The sequence below is a fragment of the Rhineura floridana genome, chromosome 1, assembly GCF_030035675.1.
Source record: "Rhineura floridana isolate rRhiFlo1 chromosome 1, rRhiFlo1.hap2, whole genome shotgun sequence".
NCBI lineage: Eukaryota > Metazoa > Chordata > Lepidosauria > Squamata > Rhineuridae > Rhineura > Rhineura floridana.
The window spans coordinates 216,702,066-216,719,683 of NC_084480.1; the positions used below are offsets into that span (position 1 = coordinate 216,702,066).

General features: G+C 42.6%; 1 protein-coding gene across 3 annotated transcripts in view; it reads left to right on the forward strand.

The window, feature by feature from the left end:
• RNF144B (ring finger protein 144B) overlaps positions 1-17,618 on the forward strand; it is a 95,098-nt gene that overhangs the window by 4,258 nt on the left and 73,222 nt on the right. Inside the window, exon 1 of one of the 3 annotated variants that reach the window (XM_061593088.1) lies at positions 16,609-16,697. The exons of the other annotated variants lie outside the window; for them this stretch is intronic. The gene's annotated coding sequence lies outside the window, so the exon portion shown is untranslated. Of the gene's footprint in view, positions 1-16,608; positions 16,698-17,618 lie in introns of those variants that run through there. 3 annotated transcript variants of the gene reach the window in all.

Genomic DNA, 17,618 nt, shown 5'->3' on the forward strand with positions numbered 1-17,618 from the left:
ATGGAATACCACTGGTGGTATTTTAAAAAGAATTTTTGGTCTTGTAAAACAAAGAGTGCAAATGGCAGTGATACACAACAAGGAAAGCAGTGAATTGGTCATTTATGGCTCCATTTCCCTTCTAATTGACAGTATCTTTGCAACTCTTTCTAGATAATGGAGTTTTCCCACTGCCATCCTGGGCTGTTTTGCTCGCATGGAATGAAGATGCAGAAAGGGAAGGGGATCCTATAATTCAGCAAGACAATACATCTGCTACCATTTGTTCACGAAAACATACTTGGACCTCATAGGTGCAAACATATTTGATGACAATTGCAATACTTTTCATAAATCCTGTCAGAGATATTTGAATGACTACACACTGCAGCAATTAGCAACACCAATACCCGCCAGAGTGTGGGGAGATTTGGGGAAAATGTATTTATAATTACAAACCCCCACTATGGCTATGGATAGCTATCTGTTCATCTCATGGATTATCTCTAAAACATGTTTCCATCCCCCAAAATGAAGATAATTTGCTAATTTATTGTTACTTAGTTTAGAAAAGACAATAATGCTGAGAAAAACAGAAGGGAGTAGAAATAGAGGAAGACCAAACAAGAGATGGATTGATTCCATAAAGGAAGCCACAGACCTGAACTTACAAGATCTGGTTTATAACAGATGCTATTGAAGATTGCTGATTCATAGCATAGCCATAAGTCGAAATCGATTTAAAGGCACATCACAACAACAAAATTATACATAAGCCATTCAGAGTAGCTTTCCACAGCATATTTCATGTTAAATTCTAGGATGGATTAGGTTTGGTTATAACAAGACAAAATGTCTGTCTTAATCATCTTCTTTCATAGGATATTGGTGGTCTGGGTATGAAGTCAGGAATGGACCTGAGTGTTGTTTACAATTGTGGAGTCCGCATATGAACACTTGAGGAGCTTGTTGTATTATAATACAGCAATAGTGACACTTAAATGCTTAGGCCTGGCCTAGAACAACTTCTGAGGCTGCAATTCTATGCATAAGCCTCATTGAGCTCAATAGAATTTATGACAGAGGAAGCATTTGTAGGATTGAAATGGGCCCTTTTGCAAAACATACAGAGTTAGTAAATAACTCAGTGAAGACAGAATTCAATTCATTGTTTGTGTTGAAATATCTATCTAATCTAATTATATAATATTTTTGTAAGTCATCATGCTGTCACACATAGGGACGGTGTGGTGGCAGAACATCAGGCAAGCATGGCAAGGGAGTGAGGGAAGCATGGATGGCAGGCAGGGGGCAATGATAGGTGGGTGAGCAGGAAGTGGACAGGAGCGAGTGGGCAGGGGGCAAGTGGCAGTGACAATGCAGGAGACAGATAAGTGGTTGAGGTGGGGTGGAAGCAACAGCAGCAGCCTGGAAAGGTAGGAGGTCGGTAAGCTGCCTAAATGGGGTAGCAGCGAGTACCTGGGGGCCCTTTTGGGAGTTGCCTGGGGAGGCTTTTGGGGGTTCCCTCTGTGTGTGTGTGTGTGTGTGTGTGTCCCCAGTTGGTGTATGGAGTGAGTGGAGGGGGGTTGGTGAGCAAAGTAAGTAGGGGGCAGAGCCCCCCTCGTAATACATATTTCCTCTGTAACAGCAATCCAAACTAAAAAAAATCAAGAGCAAGATGGATTGTGTTGCTCTTTAAACACATTCATTTGGGTAGAAGATAAACTTATTGCTAGGGATTTATTTATTTATTTAATATCCCGCCCTTCCTCCCAGAAGGAGCTGAGGGTGGCAGACAAAAACACTAAAAGCACCCTAAAACATCTTAAAAACAAAAGACTTTAAATCATATTAAGACAAAACATCTTTACAAACATATTAAAACAAAACATCTTAAAAACAGCTTTAAAAATATCTTAAAATGCAATTCCTTCACAGTCGCAGATAAGGTCTCTACTTAAAAGGCTTGTTGAAAGAAGGTCTTCAGCAGGTGCCAAAAAGACAAGAGATGGCGCCTAATAGCAAGGGCAGGGAATTCCAAAGTGGTGGTGCTACAGTTCTAAAGGTCCGCTTCCTATGTTGTGCAAAATGGACCTCCTGAGAAGATGGTATCTGCAGGAGGCCCTCACCTGTAACAGAGCTTGGAAAAGTTACTTTTTTGAACTACAACTCCCATCAGCCCCAGATAGCATGGCCACTGGATTGGGCTGATGGGAGTTGTAGTTCAAAAAAGTAACTTTTCCAAGCTCTGCCTGTAAAGCATAGTAATCAACTGGGTATGTAAGGCGTAAAACAATCTTTCAGATATCCTGGTCTTAAGCTGCATAGGGTTTTGTACACCAAAACCAGAACCCTGAACTTTGCCTGGTAGCTAACGGGCAGCCAGTGCAATTCTTTCAGCAGCAGGTAACATGTTTGCAATACCCTCCCCCAGTGAGCAGTCACGCAACCACATTCTATTCTGGGCTAATCCAGCATTTCATGTCATTTCCTGATCGTTGTTGGTTCAAGTTTTCTTCACATCTCAGTTTCCAGCAGCCTTAGGCAGTATGCTTTTTATTTTTCAAAATGTTCACACGTGCTTTTTCTTCCAGAATTTTTCTTCTTCCTGCAGTAGTCCTATTTTCCCCCTTCCCTATATGACTCTTATGACATTTCACTTTCCTTTTTCTGAGGGCCAAACCATTGGGAGTAAAGCACCAACACATGTTATAAGTGACCTGATCCAGTGGGGGAAGGAATAGTGAGAAAGGCAATCCATTCTTCCCTCTGCTGATTCCTCCTCCACAAAGTGTTTTGTTTTTGCAGGCTTTGTGCCGCTGCTTCCTCCCTTTTCTTCCTGTTTTGCTTTTTGTTCAAACACAAATTGTCAGGATGGGAGTCCTGATCATGACTGGGACCCTAGCACAGGAGGGGCAGATGGCTTTAACCTTTTACCCATACACATACACATGGTGGACCTGATCCAGATTGTGCCGCTCACTGGCCCAGCTCTACACCTTTCTCTACTGCTTTTGCATGGCTGAATGCAGGGCTGGCTCCAGGCATGTGGGGATCCTTGGTGTGTGTGTGTGTGTGCGCACGCACGCATGCGCATATGTGCATGTGCGGCCCCCAACCCCATGGCACCCCTACCTGTCTGGGCATTGGCATTGCCCTTAATGAAGGTCTGCTTTAGCATTGCCCTTAATGAAGATGGCAGCCGCAGTTTCCCTAAGGAGAATGAAGCCTCCGCCGCCATCTTTGTTGATGGCACATCTGCGTGCTATGCGCGCACATCTCTGCCATCAACTAAGATGGCGGCAGCGGCTTCAGTACCTTAGGGAAGCTGCGGCCGCCATCTTCATTAAGGGCAATGCTAAAAAGCCGGCTGACAGGTAGGTGGGGGGCGTGGGGAGTGCAGATCGCAGAAGGGGGGCAGAGGGCCCCTCAGGGGCTCTTGTAGCTCCGGGGGCCTCAGGCCAGTGCCCAACCTGGCTGCCCTTTAGAACCGGCCCTGGCTGAATGTGTCCTTGAACTGTGATTAAGCCTCCAGTAGGCTTTTGCATGGCTGGAATGTAGCCTACTGTACAAGCGTTGTTGACCCATAGGCATGACTGGCACTAGAGTTTCCATCAAGCCTGAAAGCAAGGAAAAGCGAAGCAGGAGTTAAGCTGCTTGCAGCTTCTTGCAGAGAACCTTGGCACGGCGGGCTCAAGGCCAGCACCTGGTGTTGTCAAGGCGACAGAGAGAGATATAGGCTGGACAGCCTTGCCAACCTTGTGTGGGGGTTTGGACTTCTGTGAGTGATTTGTGTTCTGTGAAAAAAAGCTGCTCTGTAGAGGGAAAGTGAAACCGCTTGTATGCTTGTATGCCCTAATGTCCGAAGTAAAGGACTCTTAAACCAAGTTCTTTGTCTGTGGATCTCTACGCGTCTTGCTCTTCATTGTAAAGTCGCTGGACACGCGGTATATCCGCACAGACACACCAACAGGGTTATGGGCCCAGATCCAGCGCACTTTACAAAAGAGTAAAGACTCCGGGAGGCTGCTTGATCGTGCCTGGAAGAGGTGAGCGGAGATGGCAGTTAATATGTCTGCAGGCATGCCGATGGAAAGGCTTACAGGGACTAATTATGCCAGCTGGAAGCTGAGGATGCAAGCTTTCCTAATCAAAGAAGATTTGTTTGCGGTAATTGACACCACCCCACTGGCGGCTCCTCAGGCAGCTTGGACACGCAAGGATGAGAAGGTGCAGGCGTTTATTACTTTGGCACTCTCTGACTCTCAGCTGCTTTATGTCAGAGACGAAACCACAGCGAAAGGTATGTGGGACGTGCTACAAAATGTTCATGTTCAAACGACAGCGGGGTCCAAATTGTGTTTGGCAAGAAAACTGTACCAGATGCGTTTAACGGAGGAAAGCACCATGGCTGAGCATCTCACGGAGTTCAGGCGTTTATTTGCTGAATTGGAAGATACAGAGATGGAGCATAGTAATCTTCAGAAGGTCTACTTAGTGTTGGCTTCCCTCGATGAGACCTGGAATAATCTGGTGATGTCCATGGAGGCAATGCCCGACGGAGGCTTAAACTTGGACTTTGTTGAGGAAAAACTGAACCAGGAATGGCAGAGACGTCAAGAGAAGAAAAGGACTGAGCTGAGAGAAGCTGTCAAAAGCAAGCAGGCGAGCTTTAAGGAGCAGCAGGGTCATAACACCTGTTATTTTTGTGGAGCGCGTGGGCATATCCAAAGAAACTGTGCAGCCAGGCTGAAAAACAGAGTCGGAAGCTGGAGGCAGGCAAGCGTGAACTTTGTCAGCGAAGGGAAGCCTCCAACTACAGAGACAGATTGGGTGTGTGACAGTGGAGCGTCCCATTGTCTAATAAAAGATCCCAGTTTATTTCACACGTCAAAAGCAGTGCAGGACTCTGTTCTGTTAGCGGATGGATCCAGGAAAGACGTGCTGGCACGAGGGACGATGAAATTATGTAAGATTGGAATTCTCACTGATGTTCTGTATGTACCTGGACTAGCCAGTAATATTCTGTCAGTCAAGAAATTAGTAAGTATTGGATTTACTGTGGTGTTTAAAAAAGACAGATGTATTGTGCTAAAAGGGGGTGAAGTCTGCATGCAAGGGAACCTTATAGATTTGCAGTTCATCATCCAGAGCGATCATGCAGAGTGTGCTATATTGAGTACTGAGAGACAAGCACACAAAGATTGCGTGCATGATTGGCACAGAAGGCTGGGGAATGCAAACTATGAAACCATTAAGAAAACCCCCATCTATAGCGAAAACTTGAAACTGACGGATTGTGGGCAGTTGATAGATTGTGATGCCTGTTGTAAAGCTAAGGCTACAATTGCACCCATAAACAAGGAGGCGGAAAGCACCACAACCGCTCCCTACCAGCTCATTCATGTAGATCTGTCAGGACCAATACAGAGTTCACGAGGAGGTGCGAGGTACTTTATGGTCGTGGTGGATGACTTTTCAAGGTTCTGTCATGTTTATTTGTTAAAGAGAAAGGATGAGGCAGAACAGAAGCTGCGTCTGTTCATCAAAAGAATTGAAACGCAGCATAACGTTACTGTGAAAGCCATACGATCAGACCAAGGGGGGGAATTCACGAGCAAAACATTACATGAGTTCCTTGAAAGTAAAGGAATACAACAGAATTTCACAGCCCCATTTTCCCCGTTCAGTAACGGAATTGCGGAGAGGAAAAACAGGTCCCTTCAGGAAGCACTGAGAGCCATGCTGGGAGATTCTAGCTTAGCAGGTTCTTTCTGGGGAGAAGGCATTTTGCACACTGTTGCACAGTGCACTTGGAATGTCTCCTTATGAAAAACTCACTGGAAGAAAGCCTAGGGTGCAACACATTGAGCGGTTCGGGGCTTGATGCTGGGTTCACATTCCACAGGGAAAAAGATGTGGCAAACTGACACCCAGAGCACAGGAAGGGTTTGTGCTAGGTTTCCAGAATGCCTATTACAGGGTGTGGGTTCCTAAGACACAGCAGGTTGTGCTGAGCAGAAGCATAAAAGTCTCAGACAAGCTTTGGGACCAAGACCAAACAGTGATTCTAAATGGGTCTAACAATGCACCAACACAAAGGGTGAAAGCAGAGGAAACACAAATTCCATTAAAGGATGCTTTGAATGAACTGATATGGGGCAAGCGTAAAACGAAGAAGAGAAAAGCTGACGATCTGATTCAACCTGAGCAAGCAATGCCAGGTACAAGTGCAGATAGTGGTGGTTCAGTTCCCTTAAGGTGTTCTGAAAGGGCTAACATTGGGAAGCCGCCTGACAGATTTACAGTGGGTTTAGTCAGCGGCCCGGGTGTATGCAATTTCAGGTTACACAATTATAGTGGATATGGAGATCTTGCATAACAAATCCATTTCTCAAAAGATCAGACATTTTGCAGTAAGGAAAGTGATTGGGAAATGCACTGGAAAGTGTGGGATAACACTTGATTTGATGCAGTGTTGTCTAGCCTTCCCACAAACGAATCAAGAGTGAAGGCTTATTAAATAGCCAACATTGTCTAATCTCCCTGCAAACAGATCTGGTTTGAGATGAATGCTCAGTAAAGAGGTTGTCTGGAAGCGCCCTTGGAAGCAAGTCCCACTGTATTCAGTGGGCTTATTTTCAGACAAGTACTAAATAGGTGTGCAGCCAAAATCCCTTTATCATCCTTGTTGAGCTTCTCTCCATGCTTTTTTAATTCTGTCTGAACTGTAGTACAGTAGGGCCCCACTTATACGGCGGGTTCCGTTCTGGACCCCTGCCATAAAGCGGAACCCCATAAACTATAATGGTCTGCGTCGTGCGAAAATGTTGCAAAATGGCAAAATCGGCTTTAAAACGGGGAATTTCCCGATTGAAAGGCGCCGCATCAGCGGAACGCCGTAAAGCGGGGCCCTATTGTATCTGAAAACTGTTGCTAGCAGTTGAAACAAGTTGTTGGGATAGTTTTGTCTTTTGTGCAGAGCTTCTGCTGCAGACAGAGGCCTAAATTGCCTAATGGATGGGCGGCTACAATTGTTAGAGCATCTCCAGGACCTTGGGACCCTGTAATTACATTCTGTTGATGGTTCCATGTTAAATTAATGAACTTGCTGTGCACAAATTATTTATCATGCATTAGTTAATGAGCTGTCTCCCTATATATGGAAAAAGAGACATTGTTGCCACTCCTCCTCTTTCTGGGGTCTCACAGGAGGGTAAATGGAGATGAGCTGATCCTGCTCCAGCTTCAGGGTCCATTACTCTCATACACAATGACAAGCTTGCTTTCCTTCCACTCATGCCAGAACCTGTAAACTGGGTGCGTAGGAGTACAATGCACTCACTAATCTTATAATCTCATAAAATGAAACATGAGAAGGATAGTAAGAAGGTACAGAGATCGCAACACAATATTTTTAGCTGGAGCTGTAATCTTGAGTGTATATAATATATCCTGACTCTCATGGATTTGCTTTGCTTCCATCCTCTTCAACCGCATTGGTGGATAAAGCTGTATGATTTAAGGCTGCAATCCTAATCCCATTTACCTGGAAGTAAATTCCATTGAATTCAGTAGGATTACTTTTCTGAGTTGACATGGTTAAGATTGCACTGTAACACAGCAGCCATTCACAGTAAAGCATCTGGAGCATCTGAGCCCCAGCAATGGAACAATGTGTTCAGGTGGAATCCTCCTGACAGGTTACCAAGAATGCTTGAAAATTTTGTCAAAAAGATATCTCCACTTCTAATACTTGCTAAGATTGCTTATATGTCTGTGCAAGGATTAAAGAGTTTTGTTCTGTCCAGCAAGTTTCCTATAGTAGAGATGGCCAGTGCCTCCAAAAAGTGGTTGGGTGTTAGGCCGTACAGCTCAGCCTCCTCATATATTATCAGGCTCTTGCATTATTTGGGTAGCTATAATTGTCAAGGCATTGCATCCAACATCCGACCAGAGAAATAACATTAAAATGTGAAATGTCTCCCTCAAAACTTTTGAAAACAATGTCCTTCCCCATCCTTAAGTGACACAATACTGAGATCAACACTTTTTTAAACTGCAGCTTGATTTAACATTTAATAGGGCTGGAGGGGAAGCCTATGATATTAGCTCTCATAGCTAATAACTGTTGGTAGACTAATGTTTCATTAATTTGTCTGTTATTCGGTAAAAGCTATCTAAGCTAGAAGCCAACTCCATTTCTTTTGGTAATGGCTGCAAGACTAGGGTTACCAGGTCTCCCATTTTTGGCCAGAGTCTCCAGTTTTTGGGGGTCCCCTCTGGTTCTCCGGCTAGCACCCCTTAATCTCTGGACTCTCCGCTTCAGTTTTAAAAAAATTAAGTTTCTAGGTGGTCTGGTTCCCAAGATATACACCAAAACACCCCCCGCATGACTGTTAAATCTGTTTTACAGATCTTTATAACAGCTCCTAGCTCTAACTACAACTCCCATCAGCCCAATCCAGTGGCCATGCTGGCTGGGGCTGATGGGAGTTGTAGTTTAAAAAAAGTAACTTTTCCAAGCTCTGGTTCTAACCCTGCCCTTTCAGGATTGTAGCCAATAAATGAAGCCAGGGTTGTGACTTGTTGATCCAGCCATGCTTAGGCTTAATTGCAACGTCAGGAAATGGTGGCTTTGAGATTTTGCAGTTTGCGTAAGTAATATGGCTTAAAGTTTTTTTTCTCTTGTGTGCAAGAGTCAAACCCTGGGCTATGAAATATGAAAGTATTTAATCCAATATTTGCTTTTCTGGGAGTAAAGCAATCCCATGTACCTGGAGTAAACCCCATTGAACTCCATTAGGACTTACTTTTGAGTAGACATGGCTAGGATTGTGCTGTAAATTAATGGGACTTTTGAGTAAACATAGCACAGACTTGTGTTTGTGTTATAAATCTTTCTCTCCCTCTCCAATCCTATTTTTAAAGTAATTAGGCAGGGTTTACCTAGGTATCACCGTTTTTATTATGTAGGAAACTAATACTGATTTTTTAAAAAAATGTTCCTGAATTACCAACTGATTTGACAATAAGCTATTATATGGGGTGTATTTTTACACCTGCAAGTGTGTGTGTGTGTGTGTGTGTGTGTGTGGAGCCTTTCCAACAACCCTGTGAGATAGAGTTGGTGACTGGAAACCAAGGCGCTCACAATAAGAAATAAATCCCTTTAAAAATCAATAACCATAAAACAAGTATAAACAGTTGCAAAACAGCTTAAAGTGGCATGATTCCAAATTTTGGGTTGGGTGAATGAAGTTTATTTATTTATTTTTATTTATTTATTATTTGATTTATATCCCGCCCTTCCTCCCAATAGGAGCCCAGGGCGGCAAACAAAAGCACTAAAAACACTTTAAAAATAATAAAAACAGACTTTAAAATATATTAAAACAAACCAGCTTTAAAAACATTTTTAAAAGCTTTAAAAACATTTTTTTAAAGAAAAGTTTTAAAAACATATTAAACAGCAATTCCAACACAAACACAGACTGGGATAAGGTCTCAACTTAAAAGGCTTGTTAAAAGAACAAGTTCCTTATCACTTGTGGGTACAATTTTCCCTGGTTGAGTAAGCCCCATAGAATACATTGGGACTTGCTTCTGAGTAAACAAACATAGGATTGCACTATAAATATCTTTACAGGTTGTGTAAATAATAAACATATTTGATAGTCATGCTTATATAAATATTTTGTCATACTGTGTTCCACAGAGCTTGGAAGTTACTAGTTACAAGTAACAAATTACTTGTAATTCATTACTTTTTTTGAGTAACGAGTGGGTAATTCCTTTACATTTTGATTGCAATAGAACTAGGAGTAATTTTACTACTTTTGTGGAGTAATTGTAACATTTCCAGAATTATTTTTGGGCATTACTTTGGGTGGGGAGCACGGGAAGTTTTCTGCTCCTCTGATTTGTGGATGAAAATCAGGTGCCTCAAACTGGGCTTCTGTGCAGTGTCGCTCATTCCTCATGCTCTGTGGATGGGTAGGAGGTGACGAGGGAGGAGACAGAGAGTGAGACGGGGTGGAGTGGAGAAAACAATTATTTTTAAAAAACAGATAGTGGTGGTGAAGAATGGAGCGGAGGGAAAAAGGATCCGGAGGTCAAGAACATGGATAAAGGAGGAGAAGGAGGCAGCAGCATAGTGAAGATAAAGAACTGTGGAGGTGAAAGATGACTCTGTGTGTGTGTGTGTGTGTGTGTGTGTGTGAGTGAGTGAGTGTGAGAGAGAGAGAGAGAGAGAGAGAGAGAGAGAGAGAGAGAGAGAGAGAGAGAGAGAGAATACTGTGTTTGCACTTGGCACACAAAGTGGCCTCCACTACCCTCTCTGGCTACTGTGCTGCATTTGCAGTATTTTAACTTTTTTGCATCTCAGGGGGAAATGTTTGCTTGAGTGAGTGTCCCTTAGTTGGTGGCAGGGCAGGGTCTGGGAGGTGGTTAAGTGAGAGAGATTATGCTGGCTGGCTGAGTGGGGAGGTGTTGCACTTGGTTTGACGTGCAAAGATCTGAGTAGTGGCCTCAGCCTCCCTCCCCACCACCCTTACCAGCGGAGAGACCACCATTGCTATCTTATGAATAAAAATAATTATTCTACTACCTCTGTATGTGTTTGTTCATTTTTAATGTTGTTTCAGGCTACTTAGATGTGCAGCAGCCAAGGCCAGCGCCTTGTAGGCATTTTTTTAAGTAACTGAAATGTAATTGTAGTGATTACTTTGGAGGAAAAGTAAAGTAATCAGTTACTTTCAGAGCAATTGTAATTGTAATGGTAATTACTACTTTTTTGGGTCATGTAATTGTAACTGTAATTTATTACTTTTTTAAAAGTAATATTCCAAGCTCTGGTGTTCCAATAAGTATCCGATTTCACACTATGGTTGTACAATACTTTCTCCACATTTTATGTATGCCTTGGTGTGGTCATGATTCTCCATTGTTTTCATCCTGAGGGACAGATAGGCTGAGAGATGGTGAGTAGCCCATGGTCACCCACTACAGTTTATAGCTCATTTCCATTTTGAAAAATTAATTAAAACAATTTACATGCAGGCAAAATTTATTAAGTGGATTCACACAATAAGTTTAAAGCACATCCAACTCGCATTTAAAGCGCACGACTTCCCCTAAAGAATCCTGGGAAGTGTCGTTTCCTCCTCACAGTTATAGTTCTCACCTCTCTTAACAAACTGCAGTTCCCATGATTCTGTGGTGGGATTCATGTACTTCAAATGGGTGTTGAATGTGCTTTAAATGAATGGTGTGGATCTGCCCTAGGTATGATGTGGATTCAAGAGTGAATTGAAAAGAACGATTTTAAAAGATACTTCTTACTCTTACTCATTTCTCAGACCTCTTTCTGAAGTGAAGGGTCAAATCTGTAAAGATGTTTGGAGCAGCCACGTTAAAAGATAAGGGCAGGGTATTCCAGGCAGGGGGTTGCCAACCCTGCTTGGATATGGATGTCTTTGCAGAGCATCCTTAGTCAAGGTTTACCAACAGCACAATCCAAACTATATCTACTCAGAAGTCAGTCCTGTTGAGTTCTATGGGGCTTAATCCCTTAGTAAGTGTGTTTAGAATTGCAGCCTTCAGGAGCAACCATCTTTACTCCCCAATGCTCCCATCTAACATCTCCACAACACTAGGCTCCTTTGTCCCTACAGTGGCCTTCTGGTGACTGGCCTGGCCTGAAGGCACTTAAACCCTTCTTGCTGAAAGCAAGTAGGGTAGATTAAGTGTTCCCTACCCAGACTCCATCTTTTAGCTAAGATTTCTATTTTAATTTCCAATCAGATTTTTTTTAATTGTATGCTCCAAGCAACTGTGATTGATGCTTAATGTATCATGCTTAATGACATCACTCAGGCCCGCCCCGTGACATCACTTGGACCTGCCCCGTGACACCACTCGGGCCCACCTCCATGACATCACTAGGGCTCGCCCCTCAAATCTCAGGTTTTGGGATGCTTCTGACCTGGCAACCCTATGCAAGACATGATGGCTAAATGCTACCTTCAGAATCATACCATAACTTTGAATACAGGTTACTGGGGAATAACAACAGGAGAGGGCTATTGCACTCATAACCTGTTTATGGGCTTCCTATAGGCATCCAGTAGGGCTGTTATTTTCTGTAGTGAATTCCATAACTAAATTATGCATTGTGCAAAGAAGTAAAATTTCTTGTTCTGTTCTGAATTGTCTTCTAGGAAATTTCATGGAGTGATCTCAACTTTATTTCTGCACCATTCATAATTTTGTAAGATTCTACCATTTTTTTAAAGATAACTGGACTTTGTTCTGCCTTGCAGAAGGCAATATATGACTATTTAAATACAGTACTACCTCAGTTAATGAAGTAGATGCACTTCTGGACATTGCTTCTTTAACAGAAACTTTGGTACCAGAGGTAGGAATAACATGGAAATAATAGGGATGGGTTCCTATCCCACAAAAAAGAAAGGCAGTTAAACATATTTCTGCAAACTTTTTATTCAAAACTAACAATACGCACGTCTGAAATGAAATAGCCAGGTCAACTATGCATTGCATACAGAGCACTTGAGGACTTCTTCCTGAATGCATCCAGAGATGCCTGCCTTGCCTTTTTTTCTTTTATTATATAGCATCTTGCTATAGCAGTCTAAAGCGTTGAGCACAGTTCTCCTCTCTGTACACTCGACCAGGCAGGCAAGGGGCAGCCACCACTACTACCTTGTACTTGGTCTCGGTCTGTGTGTGTGTGTGTGCGTACACGTGCGCGCCATCCTCCCTTACACTCAAGCAGATACATCTGCAGGAAACAGTGCTTCCATGGCACCTGAACCACTGTTTATTGCAGAGGCTTCTATGCCATCTGACAAGGAGTGACATTCCAGCCACATGTAAGTGAGCTGCCTGCAGCAGCCGAAATCCAGTAAGACAAGGAGCTACATTCTGACTGTGTCAGAATGTGTGCCCCATCACCACCCTCACACCCACAAAAGACTTTGTTAAAAGGAGCTTCTTTTCTGGAGGATTTGTTAACTGAGTTATTACTATAAAATAAAAATGAATTCAGTAATAGGCAAAAAACCCTTGCAGTTTAAGTACATACCTATAGCCCACAGATATTTCTATCAAACTTTAAAAAGCAGGGAAATTGGGCAGCTATAGCGAATGCACCAGGGGAGCAAAAGACCTGACCTCCTCTCTGAGATATTGTACTACCCTACAAATTTGTCAAAATGCAAACACAGTTTGGGTTGGTCTTTCACAGTCCAATCCACTTCCTGTGTAACTTGGAAGAATTTGGTAACATGTGCCTCTGAGCATATGGTAAGTGGTGGTAACACCTGCCATCTCCCAAGATGTAGAATTACATTTTTGTATGTTTGTTGGTGTTGGTATCTCAGAGAGGTCAAGTCTCCTGCTCCCCTGGGGCATTCACTATAGCTGCCCAATTTCCCTGCTTTTTAAAGTTTGATTAAAATATCTGTTGGCTATAGGTACGTTCTTAAACCGCAAGGGTTTTTTTGCCTATTAGTGAATTTCTCTACTTTTTAATCCGGGAGGTAAGAAATGGGGTCCTGTGCAAGTTTGCTGAGAATGGTTTGATCATTTGCATGCTTATTGAGTTCAATGGGATTTAGAGTGTTGGACTACGACCTGGGAGACCAGGGTTCAAATCCCACACAGCCATGAAGCTCACTGGGTGACTTTGGGCAGTCACTGCTTCTCAACCTCAGAGGAAGGCAATGGTAAACCACCTCTGAATACCGCTTACCATGAAAACCCTATTCATAAGGTCGCCATAAATTGGGATTGACTTGAAGGCAGTCCATTTCATTTCAATCATGATTAGGATAGGTGAAACTGACCATGGAAGAGGGAGGGAGGGAGGGAGGAAGAAGGAAGAGGGGACTGGAAGAGGAAGGGAGAGGGGAAGGAGGGTTGGGGAAGGAGAGAGGGGAGGTGAAAGGCAGGTCTGATCATTTGCATACTTATTGAGTTCAATGGGATTTACTCCCATGCAATCATGCTTAGAATAGATAAAACTGATCATGGAAGAGGAGGATGGGGGAAGGGACAGGAGAGGGAAGGGGGAAGGGTGGGGAAGGAGGGGGAGGGAGAGGCAAAGGAAGCGGGAGGGGAGGGGCAAAAGGGGGGCAATAGGAAGGAGGAGGAGGAGGGGAGGGCAGGTTTGATCATTTGCATGCTTTTTGAGTTCAATTAGATTTACTCCTATACAATCATGCTTAGGATAGGTGAAACTGACCTGAGGAAGGGGCAGGGAGGGGAGAGGAAGGGGAAGGGGAGGAAAGGGGAGAGGGAGGGAAGGGGAGGAGATTGGGTGGGTGGGCACTGGGCAGAGGGAAAGCCCCTTTCCTTTCCAGAAGGAAAACACTGTGAACAGTATCCTTGTTTTCCAGGGTTTCCTCCACCTTTGTATTCTACAGCAGGCATATGTAGTCTCCCACCCAAATTTAAACCAAAGCTGTCCCTGTCCACATCCACACCAGATCTTTATTTCACTTCAGACAGTCATGGCTTCCCCCAAAGAATCCTGGGAAGTGTAGTTTTTGAAGGATGCTGAAAGTTGCTATTCCCTTCATAGAGCTACAGTCCCCAGAAGATTAAACCACTCTGGCCACTTGTGCTCTGTCAGGAGAATAGGAGTCTCCTAACAACTTTTAACCCACCTCATAAACTACACTTCCAAGGATTCTTTGGGAGAAGCCATGACTGTCTAAAGTGAAATAAATGTCTGGTCTGGGTGTGGCCACCTGATTAGCGAAGCCAAACTTCTGTGACTCTGGCTTTTAGAACATTGACAATTGGTTCTTACTAAGTATACCCGACATTATAATATACTACAATGCTAAATTTCTTAAATTAAAAATTAGCCATGCATTTTTAAAATTTTTAAACTGCAGAAGATGAAGGTCAGAGTATGGAGCAAGGGCAGTAACAGGATTACAGGTGCTCTGTGAACATGGCTGATTTTTAATTAATTTCAAGAAATTATGAGAACGCTGATGGGTCTGGATTTTTTTCTTGTTTTACACTTTCAACTCTCGATTCTCTCTGAGTGTGTTGTGTATCGCCATGAAAACTTAGAGGGACTATAGGTTTTGTAAGATTTTGTTTTGAAATGTGCTTATAGGAAGCAACAGAATGGCATGGGGGTATTTTCAATTTAACATTGCAGAATACAAAAAATCCATGCTGGCTATAATATACAGCCACTCTCGTGGCTGTATAATAAGCATTCATTCAACAGGCCCCTATTGACTCCTAATATGAGGATATACAGGTTCAGTTAATTGCTCCCACACAAACCAGAAATTTATTTTTTTCACTAAATTTATATTCCTCCTTGAACTCAAAGCAGCATACATAGTGCCTCCCCCATAATTTTATTTTCAGAACAACCCTGTGAGATAGGTAAGGCTGAGAGGTAGCAATGACTGGTCCAAGATCACTCAGTGAGCTTCATGACAGAGCAAGGGTTTGAACTCAGGTCTTCCATGCCATAGATATAGCCGCTATAATCACACTGGCTCTCAGTTAACATAACGTTACATAACATTATCTGGAAATTGTTATTCTGTAAATGTAACCATAACACCTAAGCAGTAATAATGGACACCAAGCAAAATGCAATGGTATTTGCCATATAAAGAACTGCAACGTTTATTCCAGTCTACAGCAGATGCAAGAATCTACTTCAAATGCAATATTCACCTGTGCTCGTTTCAAATATTTGTTTAGGAATCCTTGTAGCAGATATAAATGTGTCTGAACTTGTTCTTGTGTGGCAGGCTACTTTGCAAAACCTGTTTGAATAAGCCTCCCCCCTTCAACTATTTGTTATCTATTTATTAAAATAAATCCAGCTTTTCAAATTACAAGGAACTTCCGTTTAGAATCCTACACTAGAATTATAAACATTCTGTGAGACTACACAAAAATTAAGATTGGAACAGATGACGTAAATCAGGAAAAAAATACTTAAAATACATTTACTTTGTACACCTAATTCTAAATGAAAAAATGCCTTTGTTATGTTTTATATTTTAACAGATTGGAAGAGACTTGGGTCCCTGAAATACTATATATTGTTGTTGTTTATTTTATTCCACATTAGTCTCAAGGTTCCATCTGAGAGAAAGGGCAGGATATAAATCAAATAATTAATTAATAAATAAAGGTGTAGGTAAGGCAATATGTTTATGAAATATTTGGGAGTATGCTGACTCACCGTGTTCCAGTTCCTGTATACTGGAAACACTACATTGTTCCCTCATAGTTCCTTAACATGCAGTGCAAATTGTCTGTGCATTTTTGTGCTCTTTTCTATAACCCTGAAAATGTGCATTTTAAAAAATGTAAATTGAGAATTTTAGGATTAAGTTTACTTGTTATTCTCACAAATTCTGGAACTCTGGGTCAAATGCCTCTGAGCAAGTGCAATTGTTTCTCAGCTAAGGATAGCAACCTTTTTATTGGGACAAAAGGACCCCAAATGTTAGTCCCTGATGTGTTCAGACAGGTGAGTCTATGGACTACATCTCCCACGGGGCCCTGCTGTGCCTTTGAAAAGAGAGTTGCCGTTCCTGAGGCAGAAGATGCTGGAAAAGGAAGAGAAAGACGTTCAGGATGGCCCCCAGAGGGAGCTTTGATAGTGGAAATGCAATGTCCTTAATAGTCGACTGGAAAGAAAGGTAGTTCTAGGATTGTTTGTATACAAACTGAAAACTTTCTGCAAGTGAAGGGCCTAATTCATTACTGAACCTCTGCAGGCCTGCTGTGGAACTAGCAACTACAGAAATCTGGTTAAGAATTTTACCCATTACGTATTGAATGCATCTAGTTCGTTTCAGCCTCTACCCTCACCTGCAGGTGGCTGCAAGCTTTTGTGTTAGTTTCCTTTAAAACTGTGGCGCAGCTAGGAAATTTTAGACCGTTAATGATCTCACAAGATTTTTATCCCACCCTGTCTCGATGGCCATGTGTGTTATCTCAGTTGTGATGTCAGTTATTAACCATTTTCTTCCTCCATTCCATGCTGAACAGCTTCTATATTCTGGATGTGTTAGAGGAAAAAAAGAAGAACAAAAAACAGTATACCAACCCTCATTTTTTAAGCAAGAGAAATACTTTGAGCATGTGCAGTTTTGAATTTTAAATTCACTTAAGTCATAGCACCATCACAACTACAGGAATAAACTGGAGTTTTCTGCTTTAAAGATAAAGTGAGGATCTGTGTTTGGCCATGTATCCGACTGGTCGCACACACCCCAGCCCTGTAACCATACTTCCTTGTTAGGTGGGGTAGCCACATTTCTAGGTGAGGCATTGGGGAGGAGGGAGATGCATATTGCAGCCAGTCCCCCTTTCCCCTCAATGGTGGAGAGGATGTGAGAGCCAGGCCAGGGGAAGGGAAAGGCAGTGACCTTCCTGTCACTACTCCTCTATCCACAGAGTGTTAACTTACATGAATGAAGTTTAATCTGTTGAATTATCTCACCCTTTTTAAAGAGACCCCCAGGATACCAGATTCTTTGCCTATAGCTACAGTTCTCTTTCACCTGTGGTCTGTCCCTGTCTTCTGATTCTTCATGAACTGAACTACTTTGGTAAAG